Below are 13,478 nucleotides of genomic sequence, written 5' to 3'. Positions count from 1 at the left end.
ATCTGAGGGGAGGTGGGTGAGGGGTGACTGGATAAAGAAGGGAAGGGTGTTAGCTAAAGAACACATATGCATACCCCATGGACATGGACAATAGACTTGTGAAGACCAAGGGACCAGGTGTGGGGGAAGGTTAATGTGGGAAAAAGGAGGTTACAGGGGGATGTCTATCTGCAACAATGTCAACATTAAAATCTTTAATAAAAAAAGTTATGATTCACAGAAATGATTTAAGTGCAATTGTGGGATTTCTTAACAGTGTTTTGTTGCCCAGTTCAGCCTTACTTTTGCAGTGAGGTTCAAATTTTCGAGGAACAAGAGAAAAGCCAGTTCTCCAAAGAGATAGCAGGTGCATGATTTAGGCAATGAATATTCACACCATGCTCTTGTCTTTGGAATTTTTATTCCCAAATCTGTCCTCAAAGAAGTAAAAGTTAAAATAAATACATTAATGAATTAACTAATCAATTAAAAGGGCTCTCTTGTCAATTATTATCTGCACTCATCTCTGCATGGCCACAGGGATATCTAAATTCCTCACCCTGGATTATCTTTGATGTAACAAGGGATTGAAAGTTGGATATTACAGTGTGTGTCTTTGTGTGTGTGTGTGTGTGTGTGTGTGTGTGTGTGTGTGTAAATTGATCTAAATTTTACCTTTGACCTCTGCCTTCCTTACTCTCCGTTGCTATGATGCCTAGGGCTATGCCATACTAACAATACTTCTCAATTATTGACAAATCAACTCCGGGAATTTTCAGTTATTGGAATTCTGGTCCTCCGATTCAGAATGAAGTCCCTAGTTACAAGGAAAAAAAGACCGGATGCTTAGATACCACATTTTTCAGGTTTTTGACAGGACTGTCAAGACTGCTTAAGATCTGCCTCTGGTGAAAACACACACACATACACACACACACACACACACACAGAAGGAGAAAGAGAGAGAGGAAGAGAGAGAGAGAGAGAGGGAGAGAGAGAGACCAGGCACACTTTTTTTTTTATTGTTTTCTCCTTATTGGCCTCACTCTCCAGTGGGCTGACAGACTAGGGCAGTCCCCAGGACTGAAGACAAGCCTGTTCTTCCTCCGCTCCCTGCAGTCAAAGGGCAGGGAGTTGAATTTGCAGTGAATGTTCATGCAGGCCTTGGTGGGATCCCAGTCCAGTCTTCTGCAATACAGACAATTTCTTGCTCATGATTAAGTAGTATATGTAGATTTACTGGTTTTTAGGTCAATGTATCTTATGCCATAACAAACAGCCAGATATTTTTTTTCAAGTGTTTGTCCCTCTTTCCATTCTCATGGTGGATAAAAGAGAACAGGATGATTTGGGGTCTGGTGGTAAATGCAGAGATATACAGTAGAGTAATTTTTGGTGAGGTCTATATTTTATCTACAAAACTTCTTGACAGTTGAAGAGGAGTGGAGGACTCCACACATGGAGTTTTTTTTTTTTTATTAAATCTTTATTGTTCAGATTACATTTGTTCCTCTTTTTTTCCCCCCATAACTCCCTTCCTCCCAGTTCCTGCCCCACCCTCTGCCATCACTCCCCACCAACTATCCTCATCCATAGGTGCACGATTTTTGTCCAGTCTCTTCCCGCATCTCCCACTCCCCTTTCCCCCCCAAGAATAGTCAGTCCATTCGCTTTCTATTTCCCTGATTCATTATAATCATCAGTTCATACTGTTCATCAGATTATTTATTCACTTGATTTTTAGATTCACTTGTTGATAGATGCGTATTTGTTGTTCATAATTTGTATCTTTACCTTTTTCTTCTTCTTCCTCTTCTTAAAGGATACCTTTCAGCATTTCATATAATACTGGTTTAGTGGTGATGAACTCCTTTAGCTTTTCCTTATCTGTGAAGCTCTTTATCTGACCTTCAATTCTGAATGATAGCTTTGCTAGATAAAGTACTCTTGGTTGTAGGTTCTTGGTATTTATCACTTTGAATATTTCTTGCCATTCCCTTCTGGCCTGCAAAGTTTCTGTTGAGAAATCAGCTGACAGTCGTATGGGTATTCCCTTGTAGGTAATTGAGTCTCTTTCTCTTGCTGCTTTTAATATTTTCTCTTTGTCTTTTGCTCTTGGCATTTTAATGATGATGTGTCTTGGTGTGGTCCTCTTTGGATTCCTTTTGGTTGGGGTTCTCTGTGCTTCTTGGACCTGTAAGTCCATTTCTTTCACCAGGTGGGGGAAGTTTTCTGTCATTATTTCTTCAAATAGGTTTTCAATATCTTGCTCTCTCTCATCTTCTGGTACCCCTATAATTCTGATCTTGGTGCGTTTGAAACTGTCCCAGAGGCTTCTTACACTATCTTCGTATTTTTGGATTCTTTTTTCATTTTGCTTTTCCAGTTGGGTGCTTTTTGCTTCTTCGCATTTCAAATCTTTGACTTGATTCTTGCGCTCCTCTGGTCTGCTGTTGGGTGTCTGTATAATATTCTTTATTTCAGTCAGTGTATGCTTAATTTCTAGTTGGTTCTTTATCACAACATAGACGGTCTCATTAGATTTCTTGAGGCTCTCATCAAGTTTATCGGCAGTTTCTAGCAAATTATTGAAAGCCCTCAAAAGGGCGTTTTTTAGCTCTATATCCTCCATTTCTGTCATGTTTTTTTGTCTCCGCATTTTTTATGCTTTCTTGGTGCACCCCCTTGTGGTCTTTGTGCGCAGTCTTGTTCTAGTTAAGCCTTGATTGTTGTAGTTAATACTAGAGGGATTTGACCACCAGGCCGACTGGCTGTGAGAATCAGCTGTGTCTGTAGTGGGAAAACTTCTGTCCTCTGGAGAGGTGCTAATCTAGCCTTTGCCTGAGGCTATCCGGCAAATGGCTCTGCGCAGGGCTTGGGCAGGTCGGGTCGCAGGAGATCAACAGGGCGGGTGGAGGGAGCAGTTATGGCTGCTCTCAGTTGCGTTCCCAGAGGCTCTGCTTCTCAGAACCCCAGCAACCGCTGCAAACCTCGGAGAGAAAGCTGCCCTCACGTTCTGACTGATGCCAGACAATCCCGCTTCTCCCGTTTGAGTCTGAGTCCCTAGATACTTGCCCGGATCTGGAGCTCAGAGACTGAGACTCCCTCCTGATTGAAAACGACAACCGCGCCCTCAGCCACCAGCCAACTCCCCATGCACCTCCGTACCTTTGTATTTTCCACACTGCGCCTCTTCTGAGCCTTAGTATGCTGTTCTCTTTCCTTCTAGTTGAAGAATCTCTCCTCAGCCAGCCTTCCTGTGGTTCTGGGTGATGTCCGTTCCGTCTTTTAGTTGTATTTTTGAAGTGGTTGTTTGAGGCAACAATCTCTGGTGTTTACCTATGCTGCCATCTTGGTTCTCCGAGATGGATTCCACATGGAGTTTTTTATGTGGAGTGCACATGGACAGGGTAGGATGTGTGCCTCCCACAACCCCATATTCATCATTTTACTCTTGCCTCCCTTTGAATCTCTGATCTGAGCCCATATCCTAAGCCCCAGAGAACTACTGTGTTCACTTTAGACCCTGTGTGAGATGTTTTATGAGGTGCCGAGCTTGCAATGAGAAGACCAAAATCTTTTTGTTAATAAGGGGTATGAAAGCTGGATATTTATCAGATCTCACCTTTTAGCTCCCAAGAAATCCCTTTCTTTAAAAACTCAAACCACAACATATGGTATACATTTTATGAGTAGGTTGAGGGAGGGCTGCTTAGAGCTATAAAGCCTGGGACCAATCTACAATTTGAAGATAATAGCTACAAGTGAGGCCTAATGTCTTTGAGCTTGTCTGTGAAGAGATTATAAGAATATTAATCAGGAAAATGTTTGAGGAAGTCAGAAGCCCAAGAGGGGCTGGGAGGGCTGGGGGAGTGGTGCTGGTCTCCCGGGAACTTCCTCTGAGACATTAAATTTAATGTGGAGAGACACCAGTGAGGAAAACAGAACTTGCCAGGCCAATAGGAAACCAGAATGACCCATGCTCCTTCTCCCATCACTTAACGTCCATCTCCAGAACTAAGCATGGTGCTGTGGTCCACATCCCAGCATATTAAGTTCTGAGGCCCAGGGAATAATACATTCTCCTCAGGGCTCTGTGTTCCCTTTAGTCCCCACATCTCCTGTTGGAAAAAAGTTCTCTGACTTCGGATCTATGATTTTTAACTGTTTCGGGACTGAAAATAGCACAGGGCACAGGAAGTAATGTGGTTAGAGTGTGGTGGTGTATGTAGAAAACAGACATTGTGGTAGGTATCTGAATACATCTTAGTAACAAAACAGAATGTGAGAATTGTTGGTTAAAATTTGTCAAAAGAGTTCACATAAATGCTAACAATATCCTTTTGATTTATTGATTTTTAAATATGTTTTTAATAATTTTTAGAGAAAAAGGAAAGAAGAGGTATAGAGAGATAGAAGCATCAATGAGAGAGAAACATCAATGATCCACTGCATTCTGCTCACCCCATACTGGGAATTAAGCGCACAACCCAGGCATGGGCCCTTACCTGGAATCAAACTGGTGACCTCCTGGTTCCTGGGTCGATGCTCAACCACTGAGCAACACCAGATGGGCTTGATTTATGAACACAGCAGTTATGTTGACAGCAACACCAACAATAGAACAGAAACATGATTATCATTAGCATGTTCAATGTAATTAAAATTATATCCATAGCAATATAACTGTATGTCTTTCTATTTAAATATCATTCCCTATATACCAATGGTTTGTAACAAATCTGACACAATAAGAAATAACATAAAGAAGGTCCCTTCCTGCTTTCATTAATTTAATTGTTTTGGGATGCAAGGCTGGATGAAAAGGAATACTCAATTACACTATTACTAGAGGCCCAGGACACAAAATTCCTGCATGGGTGTGTGTGTGTGTGTGTGTGTGTGTGTGTGTGTGTCCCTCAGCCTAGCCTGCACCCTCTCCAATCTGAGACCTCTTGAGGAATGTCCAACTGCCCTCTCACAATCCAGGACTGCTGGCTCCCAACTGCTTACCTGCCTGCCTGCCTGATTGCCCCTAACTGCTTCTGCCTGCCAGCCTGATCACCCCCTAACTACTCCCCTGCCAGCCTGATTGATGCCTAACTGCTCCCCTGCCAGCTCAATTGCCCCTAATTGCCCTCCCCTGCAGGCCTGGTCACCCCTAACTGACCTCCCCTGCAGGCCTGATCGCCTCCAACTGCCCTCCCTTTCCAGCCATCTTGTGGGGGCCACCTTGGACCACATGGGGGCGGCCATCTTGTTGTTGGAATGATGGTCAATTTGCATATTACTCTTTTATTAGATAGGATGTGATGATGAAGGGGAAAATAAGACATTGGTGGGGGGGCAGGGCCAGCTATCTAAATCTGTGCCAGTAACCTGCATTCTGATGCACACTCTTGCTTGCTGATAAACCTCATTCTTATTTGTGATGCCTGTCCTGCCTTACAGAACCTGTTTCCCAAAATAGTACCATTTTACAGAGGCCATAAACCATGAACCATATACAACCCCTTTAGGGGATTGGCAGTGCTGATGCAGACAGGCGTCTGAGTATAATCTCACTTCCCCCATCCCAACTCATGGGGGGTTACAAAGCCCGAGAAAAGTCTGGAAACCTGATCCATATTTGGGGGACAAAGGAACTAAGGGGTATGAAGGGAAAGCTTTATCCATATTCCTCACTTAGAATTTGGAGACTGCCTCCCATGAGTCATGGCACTAATGCATCTGCAATTAAAGGTTACTTTTCTGAATATCCTCTGAGAGCCCAGCTGATTAATTCTCTGGTGCCACCTGGCAGCTTATCTGCAACAATGATAAAGAAAAAAAATTTCAAGGTCTCAGAATGCACTGTGTGTAAAATTTACACACTAATCATTGCACTTGCAAACCATCATGAGTTTATGTGTTGTTAGAAATGAATTCATTCATACCCATGAAATGGGAACTGTCAATATGGCTCACCAAGCACACCTATACAAATTGCAGCTCCTGCCTCATAGACATATGTGAATCAAGAAGAGTTTTAAGGCAAGGTTACCTTACTCAACTATAGTTATAAACAATACTAAAATGCCTGTGCTTTCATTAAAAAGACATCAACATTTCAGATGGCCCCCATGTCTCCTGTGAAGATTGCCCAGCTCTGCAGTCTTTTTTTTTTTTTTTAAAATATATTTTATTGATTTTTTACAGAGAGGAAGGGAGAGGGATAGAGAGTCCGAAACATCGACGAGAGAGAAACATCGACCAGCCGCCTCCTGCACACCCCCCACTGGGGATGTGCCCGCAACCCAGGCACATGCCCTTGACCAGAATCGAACCTGGGACCTTTCAGGTTTCGGCACCAGCTCTGCAGTCTTGTCTGAAGCTTCCACCAACTTACAGCTACAGCATCTGAAACATGTTTTCAAAGATTGATAATAGGGTACAAAAATATCTAGAGGAAGTAGAAATGTTTCAGTTATGCTTTTAAAAAATTATACTTATTTTTATTTTATTGCCATTCTATTTTTATTATAGTGCTATACAATGCATACATTGTACCTTTAAATTTTATTTTTATTTGGATATATTTTCAGTTCTTCTTTTGATTGATGGTGCAAAAAGGTCCAAGTGTTTCCCAAAGAAGTGGTGAAAATGAACACTTATAGAGGTGTGAGTGTTTCCCAGAGAAAGACTCCCCTTGAAGAGCACCATGTGTTAACCTCCATCCTCTTCCCACCTCCCAGTTGCTGGTAACATGTCACTGCCACAGCTGTACCACATTATGTCTGGAAGGCTTTTGTTTCTAGGTCAGAAACAAAAACTGGTAGTTAACTGAAGGGCTAGATCAGATTCAATGGTGTTGTGGAAAAAATTTCTTAATAGGTTAAAAAAATTTCTAAATACCAGCTCTTAGTAGCTGCTATTTAAAAAGAACATGTTTTCCTAAAATTCTAAGGACAGATACTACCATTCAGCTCAAACTATCAGAACTCTATCACTGGTTATCTTCCCATCATACTCTGCATTATGAAGGGCAGGTACCCAGATTTCTGGATCATGATTTTATCCCTAGTAAGTAGTTCAGGACGTGAAAATAGGATAAGCTTAACTAGCAGGTATAGAATTAAATTGAAATTACTAAGCATTTAGGAAGGCTGTAGAGTGTATCATTACATTAGATTTTACATTCTTCTTATTTGAATATTCTTGCTAGAATAATCTGCAAAATGGATGAAAACATAAAACATGCTGAAGCATTGATTTCCCTAAGTGTCCTATGTGGTAACCTCCCATTGTTATTGTTCTTAAGTTTCTGTTTTGCTTCCTTTGTTTATTTTCCACTCCTATGAACTTAACTTTCATTTCTCACTCCGCTTCTGTGAGGGAACTCCTCTGTGGAGAGCTGGTCGCTGGCTTGGTGAGTGAATACTGACCAGACTTACAGCAGATCTCCTCCATTGAATTAAGACTCCTCTATATTTCCTGAAAGTAAGTGGGGGCAATTTCTGGGGACAAAGGACAGGAGGCTTTGGGGGAGCAGACTGACTGTGTTTGGTGTCTTAAATTGTGATTCTGAAGCTGCTCTGCTGACTGTCTCTGCTGAGGTGTCAGAAAAGAGAAACACTGAGTCAGGGGGAAGAGTGATCTTTAGAGAAGGGCTGTTTAAAAGAGCAGAGTCTTATTTCTTTCTTGGAGGGACCATTATTTCTCCAGGCTGTTACCTCAGCTTCTCCCTATTCTGTAGTCTTGACTTTCTACCTTTCCAAGGTGAACCAGAATACTCCTTATCCCAGACAGAAAAATCCCTCTCTCCTGTTCTCCAGGAAACCTGTTAGATGGAGCCCTGTTCTCCCTCTTCATAGAGCCCAAGCTCCTGGTGAGTCCAGTAGGAGTGAGAGCCCTTATCAAGAGGCATGTGGGAGGGGCAGGCTCTTAGGGGCTCTGCCAGGGATCAGACCCTCTTGAAGCTGGTCCTCTTACTCTTTTGTTAAATTAGCATTATTTATTTATTTATTTACTTATTTATTTATTTTTACAAACCTTTATTCTTAAATGTACAATAAGCTCACATAAAATACTTCTTCTTTCAGCTGTATGTGGCAACAGATATTATCATAAGGAATCCAGATGTTAAAACAGGAATGGAATTTAAGATCACCATTTCCTCAGGCACAAGGAACAGCTCATTTCTGGCCAGATTCCTTCATTTCATAAGTGTGTTTTGTAAGGTCTGGGGCTGGGAAAATAGGGTCTTTCCTGATCCCACCAGCTGAGTTGGACAAAACAACCCAAAAGCGCCGAGCCACATCTTGCTGGACAATAGCTGCTATCCTGGGACCCACCAGAGCATCCTGTTGTGCTGATGGCCAATAAATAACCACCGGAGACTTCTCAAGATGGCCAGGGTGCAGCTGTACCAACTTCCTGCTCATCAATCACCCGCCACAAGCTACCTCAGATAAACCTGATTGGTCCAACAGCAGCATAAATAATCTCTGCCAGGCATAGGCGGGTGTGACTCCCCCGGCCTGCACCCCCAGACTGTGGGACCTCACCCGCGAGCTTCCAATAAATGCGATATTTCGCTCTTACCCTGCTTGTCTTGGTCAATTTATTGGCTTTGGTCAGATTAAATCTTAAATCTCAGATTAAACATTACATTAAACCTAACATGTTTGTGTGTGTGTGTGTGTGTGTGTGTGTGTGTGTGTGTCTGGCGGGGGAAAGGGAGGGAGGACGGTGGCTTTCCCCTTGGCCTTTGCTGTCTGCTCCTCTCTTGCTATTGTAACGCCTTACCTTCCTCACCCATCTCCTTGGCTGGATTCTTGGGCTGCTTCAGGGGCGTTTTCTTGCCACGTTTGATACAGGACATGACAACTGATGCCCCTTCCCTGAATGCTGATCCTTTACTCTTGTCTTGGTAACTTCTGGGAAGCCTTTGTTACAGAAGAGCAAAGAAATACCAAGCATGCTTCCTAGAGAAAGGGAGGGACCCTGTTTATTAACTAGTGGTTTCCTGGAATAATTTCCAAATCAGAGTGAAGAAACATGCAGAGAGCCTGTCTATATATATCCCGCTGGGGTCTTTGTCTTGCAGATATGCCCCCTGCCCCCTTTGTGGCCCTGCAGGAAGGCCCCCAGGTGTCAGGCCACATCCTATGGTCCCTCCAGCATAACAACCCTCCCCCGCTCAGGGCAGTGCATCGCTCACAGTTTCTATGGCCAGACACACCTTGCAAGACCAGTTTCACAACCTTTCACAACCTTCCTCACTTTCACAACCTTCCTGATAAATGACCAGCCTTTGGCCAGCCTGATGAAAGAGCCTGGATGACCAGATTGCTGCCCATCTCTGTAGTCCCTGTAAGGTTCATGACGCAGGAAAACCAAGAGAGTGGAGTCAATCAGAAAGGAGGAAAAGAGAAGGTTTAATCTGCGTTCCTGGTTGAGACCCACAAGCCCCAAAGGCAGGGCCAGTGAATTCGTGCCAACAGGGAGGGAGGCACTTTCTTTTATACAGCTGTTTAGTGAGGGGCAGGGGAGGGGGGGCATGAGCTGAGGAAGTTCTCGCCTGTGGGTGTTGTCACAGATTCCAGGAAGGAGCCAGCATCTGTCTGGCACTCTGACCTGTTAGGAATTCCAGGGAGGGTCCATTATCTCCATCACCACCTGCCTTGTGATGACATGCATCCGCTCCTGGGCTTCCCTTTGACCTAACAGTCCCCATGTGGATACTTGCCTCTTAGAGGTCCAAGAAGAGGGAATTTATTCTCTCCTGAGAGCCATGGCTCAGTTACCTCAATGCACCCTATGACTCTCTGGTGTCCTCTGTTCTTTTAGAACCAGTTCTGAATCATCTTACACATTCCCTTCCTCTGTTATTATAATGACTCTTTACTCACTTTTCCCTTTGCATGCAGCTAGGAAAAGGAGTTAGTAATTTTCCAAAAGGAAGTCCACCTTTATCTCACCTTTGAGCAATTTGTACCTTGATCTTGAAAGGACAGAACAGGACTGATAGCTGTGTCCCTAACTCCTCTTCCAAGAAAAAGCCGCAGAGTGTATCAGTTACTCAACCTGCCCTTATCTCGGCCAATGGGAAAGCAGGGGAAACTAGCCCAAGGCCAAAAGTATGCTAGCCACCCCCCTGTCTTTGTGTAACCAGGCCCTAGCTTCACCCTGCCCTTGCTTCACTAGCCCCTGGCCCTCACTCAACCAACCGGAATAGGCCAAATCAGTGGTCAGAGTGTGCCCCCAACCCCCCACCCCCCACCCCAAGCCCTATAAATTCTTTGTTTTCCTGGAACTCCTGGCTCTCTCGCACCCTATTGCTGCTTCGGTAGGGGAGGCAGAGGGACCAAGCCCCGGGCTTGAATAAAGACTCTATACTTTTGCATCGGACTGGACTCGGAGCTCCCTGGTAATATCCTTTGGGGGATCTTGAAATCTGGGCATAACAATCTCTGCGTTACTTAGATTTTGATGTGTACTTTCTTTTCCTCCCTCATCTCAGAGATGATATATCTGTTTTTTTATACTGGAGACAAGATCAATGTCTGGTGTACACTAACTGAATGCTCAGGGGCTATTCCAGGTCCCTCAAAACAGAAGAAAGAAAATTTTTTATTAAAATCACAATAACAAATGAATTCACCTGTGCTATAAAACTCTTAATTTCTATAGAATGCACCCAAATGACTTCTTTGAAACAAATTGACCCGGCAGCTAGTGTCTCCATAAATTGTGAAAGTCCTATAAGGGGTTTAGCCAACATACTTGAAACCTGTCCTGGTCAATAACCATAATTAAAAAGGTTTACCTATTCTTGGCATCCTTATACTTGGGAATCTCAGAAAATTGCAACTCTTCCTATTCCTCTAGATTCAGATTTCTATCTTCTGCCCCACCTCCTTCCATCAAGGTTTTAATCTGCACCACATTAATGAACTCCCCCAAGAGTTCTAGCACCCAGGGGTGGTGGCCCTGCAAGGGGAATGAGGCATGGGCCCTCCCTGTCAGCTCTGGCAGCCCAGCAGCAGCAGGGGGATGTGGCATGTACACTCAGGAGCACTGACAGGTTAGAGGGAAATGGAGCCCTGCAATGGCAAGACAGAGGATGGAGCTCTCATGCCACCCCCACCCCCACATCTCTGCCTCAGGCGAGTCCAACAGGCTTCCACTCCTCCAGCAGGAAAGAGATCTCCTTCACACATGGTCTACCCGTGGTTGGCAAACAGCGGCTCACAAGCCACATGTGGCTCTTTGGCCCCTTGAGTGTGACTCTTCCTAAGCCTTAGGAGTACCCTAATTAAGTTAATAACAATGTACCTACCTATATAGTTTAAGTTTAAAAAATTTGGCTCTCAAAAGAAATTTCAATCATTGTACTGTTGATATTTGGTTCTGTTGACTAATGAGTTTGCCGACCACTGGTACTAGGCAATTCTCAAACCTCAGCTTTTGAGTGGGTCCTAGTGCAAATACCATCAGTCTTTCAAGTCCTGTGCAGGAACCCTTTAAGAGAGGAATCTCCTGTTCCCTATACCTCCATGGTGCTCCCGGGCATAAGCCTTGTTGATTTTTGAAGACAGACATTTTTTAAGCGCAGGTCTCTGGCAAGAGTTAGGCAGTGATGGCGAACCTATGACACGCGTGTGAGAGGTGACACGCGAACTCATTTTTTTGGTTGATTTTTCTTTGTTAAATGGCATTTAAATATATAAAATAAATATAAAAATGTAAGTCTTTGTTTTACTATGGTTGCAAATATCAAAAAATTTCTATATGTGACACGGCACCAGAGTTAAGTTAGGGTTTATCAAAATGCTGACACACCGAGCTCAAAAGGTTCGCCATCACTGAGTCAGGGAGCCTGATGTGAGCCACAAACCCCTCAGTCCTCAAGGATGGACTTAGGCATTTGTTATATCCCTCCAGCACAGATACCACTCGTGTTCCCATATCTATCTCCCTGCCTGCTGTGGAGCCACAGAGTCACTGCTTAGGTAGTGGTGGAGTCAAACTCCATGTGTGAGGACTCAAGTTCTAATTCACTTTCCTCTTCTGTGTCCTGTGGCAGCAGCTGCTTTAACCTTAGCTCCTTGTAGCCCCACCGTAAAAATAAATTATGCAGCCCCAAGGCAGAATGCATGCTCTTTTCCTCTCTCCTCTACAGGAACTTGGTGGGTCTCAGGATTTGTTGAATCTTGGATAGGATGAGAAATATTTGGAGGCTCTTAAACCTTGTTTGGATTATGTTGGAGCCATAAAATGATCTGTACCAACATCTCTGCAGCCAGGGGCTAACAGCATATGGCCTCTGGGCTGTTTTCAGTATCTGGCCCACTAGCTGGAATACACTTCTGTTCTCCTTCAGCCTCATTCCTTATCAGGTTCCCTTCATGTATGATGAACATAGCATTAGTAGACAGTGTTAGCAGGTCTAAATTCATCTCCATGCAGCCTTTAAAATGTTTCCCTCTGAGCACAGAGCAAAGGAAAAAACTTATCTCATATTGCAGATCTTTCTTTAACCTCCAAACTTTGGCAACCATCAAGACATGGATATCTACTGAGATCTTTTCTTTCTTTGTTTATTGCTTCATAGTCCTATTTACTTGGAGTTCCTTAGAGAATCCTGAGCCTCAGGGCCATATTGAGTCCAGGTGGGAGAATGAGCAACACTGTGTCACCACTCTATAATATCTTCCCTAACAGACCATCAGCATCCTTTCTCATTTAAATGGTCATTTCCATCTATGTGACCTGATAGTTGTTTGCCAGGGTCACTTAGCTGAGCTGCAGATACAGGACAGGAGACTAGGCATGCTGACATTGGCTACCTTAGCTGAGCTATTAGTGATGATTTTCTCAATGCTATAGAAAGTACTTCATTCCTGTTATCTCTCAGCCTTTTGAGAAGCCAGACTTAGTGGATGTGTGAGAAACCAACAAAGGTATGTAAGCCTAGAGCTACAGTGCAAATTATGTTGTGAAAGCCAGTAAGCACAATGTCCAAGGGCCTAAAGGAGACACGGGTGGCTAAAATGCCACAATCCCCTTATGGAAAATGAAGTCTAAGCTTGTTATCTGGCACTTGAGGTCCATGGGAAGTCCTCCTAGTCCAATGCACTTTCCACATCAGTCTAATTTTGCTATCAACAATGTGGCCTTGAAGGCAGCTGACCCTCCACTTTATTGTAGCCTCATGAATTCTCCAGAAACAAAAACATAAAGCCAACTTTTTAGAAGAATTAGCCAATATTACCTCTATGGGAAGAAAGAGCCCAGGCTTGATGTTGCCCTTTTGTTACAAAGTATATAATAGAACTGCCAGTCTTTCTTTCTTACCTAGTCCTATGTTTCACTCTTACCCCCTGCTCCCCATTCCCTCACCTCCTTGTCCTGAAAACTATCATCATGTCTCCTTGGAAGTTGTGCTTATATTCTACTCATCCTCTCAGTTCTACTGAATCTATCTAATATTCCATAGCCCAACACTGATCATT

The 13,478-nt window shown here is 43.6% G+C and overlaps 1 long non-coding RNA gene across 1 annotated transcript; it reads left to right on the top strand.

Moving 5' to 3' along the window:
• Window positions 1–6,410: 6,410 nt before the first annotated feature.
• LOC139018098 (uncharacterized) lies at window positions 6,411–8,561 on the top strand. The gene is made up of 2 exons (XR_011472895.1): window positions 6,411–7,458; window positions 8,061–8,561. It is a non-coding gene; the product is annotated as an uncharacterized lncRNA (long non-coding RNA).
• The last annotated feature ends 4,917 nt before the right edge of the window (window positions 8,562–13,478 follow it).

This window comes from Myotis yumanensis, unplaced genomic scaffold (assembly GCF_028538775.1).
Source record: "Myotis yumanensis isolate MYYU_CA2020_CCGP unplaced genomic scaffold, mMyoYum1.0.hap1 SCAF_10, whole genome shotgun sequence".
Lineage (NCBI taxonomy): Eukaryota > Metazoa > Chordata > Mammalia > Chiroptera > Vespertilionidae > Myotis > Myotis yumanensis.
The sequence above is the reverse complement of the archived record's forward strand: the minus strand, read 5'-3'. Positions and strand labels throughout refer to the sequence as shown.